Below are 4608 nucleotides of genomic sequence, written 5' to 3'. Positions count from 1 at the left end.
GGCAAGTGTAGGTGGAAAGAAAGAAAGAAAGAAAGAAAGAAAGAAAGAAAGAAAGAAAGAAAGAAAGAAAAATTCTCTATTAGCCCAAGCCCCCTGCAGGACAATAAACCCATTACAGCACTATTCTATTTTCGAAAGACTGAATTAATGGACTGTTTAGTGCATGATTAATCTAGGACTATCACTGAGCTGTTGTGCACTGAATATCTCCCATATTTGTCGATGACAAAAGACAATACACTCTGGGAGTCTACCACGTCAAATCACCCTATAAATGTGAAAGATTATTCAAGATTATTACTGTGTCTATAGGCATCTGTTACAACACCCACCCTCAGAAATGCAGTTGCTAATGCTGAACGGTGCCCTTGGTCTAGCAGACAGTAAGCGACAGCAGCTCGCTGCTCTGCAGTCTGGTGAGATGAAGTGAGTGCGGGGATAGCTGTTTTGGATCAGGCCGGGTTCTGTTTGGACCCCCCCATCACCTCCAGTGAGATGGCGCATTCCCCTGCCTGCTCTCCTGTGCTCACCGCCTCACTCACTGCATTTTGACCATATAAGGAGAGAGAGGCAGAGAAAGATAGAATGAGCTATCTGCTCTGGCTCTGTAGGGGTGTCTGAAGTGGGTGAGGGGGGGGGGAGCTCTTTCCAGCTCCAGGAGAGGGGGGGGAGCGATGGAGAGAGAAAGAGACAGAGAGAGACAGCATTTCATACGGGTACAGTGTGAACAGAGACAGGTGCAGGATGTTAATTGTGAATGGTGTTGTGTCAGTGCTGCTTTAGATAGCACACAGAATCACGGTTCTTTGACGCTGCAATATATCTCTGTCTGTTTCCTACATTCTTCTGTAGCATACCCATGTATGCATGCATGCACTCTACAGTGCTTTAACACTAAGCTAAGCAGATGTTATTGACAGTCCAGTTTGACATTCCCAACAACGGCAACACAATGCATTTGGACCATATATTACAAACGGATGCAGTTGCACACGGTCTGTCTAGTGCTGTCATGCATTGTGTATTGTGTGTTCATAGTGTTGTGATACCGTTGGTATGTAACTTCAGCACTCATTGCATTGTCATTGAGAGGGCAGAGTCGTTAATATTCATGATGGGGTGTGTAGGACAGATTCTGCAGCAGAAGTGAATCAGGTAGACAATGGGCAGGTATGGTGTGGATCCAGGTGTGGCAGTGAGTGAGTTCATTAGCACCACAGCCTTCTGCACTGCTTCTCCAGGGCCTCCTGTGAAAAACACCTGCTGTCAATGGAGCGCAAATGACAGCAAAGCTAAGTTCAAAGCTCCTGGTAATACTTACAAATAAGCCTATTACCTACTGATTGAGCTGGACATGACATAGACACCCCCTGCAATAAAAAACAGCTTAAAAAAAGAGCACAACTGCAGAAACAGGGCATGCATTTATAAATGTACACATATATTTACTAAGTAACTAATATGCGCCCCACTTAAACCAATCCCTTGCTATCTAGAGCTCCCAGTAGGAAATCTTGATGAGTTTTCTACTTCGTACTGACAAAAAAATCCTTTCCAGCCAGCAAAGGTTTGGAAAATAGAATCTCTTTTGCTGAAATATTCATGCAGAGGAATTATTTCCACGCTGTTTTAAGTTTCTTCTCTATTATTCATAGCATGTCCGTTCTTTTTTGGGTCAATTGCCACACATTGTAAATGCTTGCGTGCCTGCTTTTGGATGCTTGAGTATTTAAAAGCAATGCCTTTCAAGCAGGTTAGAGTTCCTGATTTTTATGTTGGTTGAGGCAGTTGGGTTCATACAAAGCCTTTAATTGCCTCCTATTTGTTGAAAAGAGAAAGACTCAAATGTTAAAGATACGAAATGAGAAACTGTAAGCCAGGAGCTTAAAGAGACCTCGAATCATATCACTGGGCTGTTTGGTTTCAGTTTGTAATTCTAAGAGGCATTGGTCTCCTTAGCAGTTACTTGAAGACTTACACAGATATCTGATGCTTTCTGCCTTTTTTTACGCAGTGTTAGCAAAACAACACACAGTTTCTAGTTATTGTCATTTGTTGTCAGATTAAATGTCCTGGAAGTGCCGGATTCAATTGTTCACTGTTCTAGAACAATGTTCCTACTTTTCCATCTTATGTAAGATATGAACTCTCTTCATTTGGTATACTGAGACTGAAGCATTTCCTCAATCGTTACCGGAAACAGTCTCCTGAGTGTTCTCCTGCCTTTATGCAGCATCGTCTTATAATTTATCAACAGTCCAGTGCTGTAGCGATGCCCTGGCAGGATGGAAAGTCACTGCAGCAAAATGCACAAAGTCAAAGGTATAACAAATCAAATTGAAAAAAAATCCATTATAATTGCTAAGGGCTGCCCCATCAGTAATAACCTGTATTATAAAACACACAAATCATTTTATACAAACCCTTGGTTTGACTATGTTTGACTACTGGGATAATGGCTCTATGGCATTAGATTCTAGTAACAGGGTACCAGCAACTTTCAATTCTGGTGCCAGTAGACATGTTTAATTTTCTATATTTTATTACTGAGCAACCATAGATGACGATTGTTTCTCAGTGGGTCTGGATTACTCACATGACCCACCCACACTCATCCACATACACGGGAGAAAAGGTTTGTGTCGTGTGGGAAGTTGTTTGGGGGGGGGGGGGCTTGATTAAGGTGGAAAAGCTACATCCGAACCATTAGCAGAGCCACACCACTACCAGCAATGGCAACTCAAAGGATCTGGAACCCTCATATTACACCATGGTTCTGATATAGCATTCGGTTGTGCCATTGTAATACCATAGTCAGTGAAACCGTAAACACTGCAGAACCAATGTCTCATATTACTGCAGATGCCCTTGTGGTTCTATTAGCTCGTAGTGGCTTTGAAATGCCACTGTGGTGCCACTTTCACTTCCAGTTTCAGTGCCAAGCCACCCTTGGGGTTAATGCTTCTTCTCTCACTACTGTACATTCTTGTGCTGCTAACTAGACACACTCACACCCTTGCATCGAAGGAAGGTCTTTGCTGACTTTGTGACTGACGCAAAGTTTAGTTTTGTTTAAACCTGTTATTTTGGCACTTGTGTCTGTTTATTTGTTCATGTGTTTTGTTCGTTTAGTGTATTCAAAGTGTGCAACAGAGCTTCAACTGCAGCTGTTCTTGACTCTGAGTCTCGTTCCTGCCGCTATCCTGTTACAGTACCTTAACAGATATTCAAACGACAACACAACGGTAGCATGTGAGTTAGCAAATGGAAAATCTCTATACAAAATCATGAGCAGAGGGGGCAGAAACAACAGTTGCACACCCCTAGCGATCATTTCTGAAACCGCCCGACGTCCGCGTTTAGGAGTCTTTTCAGAAGCAGCGCCCAGGCATCGGTTGGTAAGCGGGATGAATAATGTTAACACAAAAAAATAGGATATTTAGCAGGAAAGAAATGAAATATATCTAAGATGATGGTATGAATGAAATACAGTCTTGACTATTCCATTACAAATGTTACTGTATCAAGTGCTTTTCTGATTTCATAGTTCCTAATATAAAGTGGCCACACCGTGTACACAATGAGAGGGCTCATAGCTAAGTGCATTAGCGGTAGTTCAAGCATGCACAGTAACAAATAGCAGCAAGATTTCCTGTGGCACCTTTTTATAGACTTTCTCGGTACACTGTTGAAGGCACGAGCTGAAACTCTTTTTTTTTCTGCTTGAATTTCTTTTTTTGAATTTCCGGTGGAGTACGTGTGAAGTTATGAATGAGAAATCCAAACAATTCTATTGAAGTGCGCAGTAAGACAAAAGATGCTAAAGTTCTGGTAGGGTGCTGGTTAAACATTACTACAGCAAATCTCTCATACCACTCATTCTGTAAAGTGATAGTGGTAGCCTTTGTGCTTCCTGTCTCTATTAGTTATTAATATGCTGACCACCTCCCCCCTCCCCTTCCTCTTCTGGTTCAGTGAGACACTGAACCACATCGAGCAGTTAAAAACATTGTTTTACTAAAAGTCAGAGCAAAAATACTCTTGACAAATAATTATCCCATAAGAAAAGTCTAGAATTAACTCTGCAGAGCCCCACAAGCATGTTTCACTGGTCTTGGGTGCTTTTATACAATAAAAAGACTAGCAAGCACTGTGAAGGGACTGTTTGTTTTTATATTGTTTGTGTGTCCAGCTGCCTTACACTGTTTTAGTCCCCAGTTTAGACTGTGCGTTGTCCTCTGACTGCTGAAACTCCCCACAATGGCTCAGGAGAAGGTAAGGCCAGTGGGGGATCCTACCACCAAGCCGATCGCCATTTTACACCATGGAGCTCGACAAGCTACTGACCCTTGGAGGACAAAGGCCAGCCCAGCAGGTGTTTGATTGAGCTCACCAGACACCTGGCCAGTAAGGGGGCGCTATAGAGTTTGTTTAACCCCAACCAACCCCTGGGAGCCAATACAACGCTGTTAGATCCCCATCTGAACCAAATATCATCAACGACAGGGAGCATAATGTGCACAGAAAGATACCATTACGAAAGAGTGTGTGTGTGTGTGTGTGTGTGTGTGCGCGCGCATGGCATATTGAAACCCGTTCAACAGCAAC

The sequence above is a fragment of the Acipenser ruthenus genome, chromosome 23 (assembly GCF_902713425.1).
Source record: "Acipenser ruthenus chromosome 23, fAciRut3.2 maternal haplotype, whole genome shotgun sequence".
Taxonomy (NCBI): Eukaryota; Metazoa; Chordata; class Actinopteri; order Acipenseriformes; family Acipenseridae; genus Acipenser; species Acipenser ruthenus.
This window is presented reverse-complemented; position numbering follows the sequence as displayed.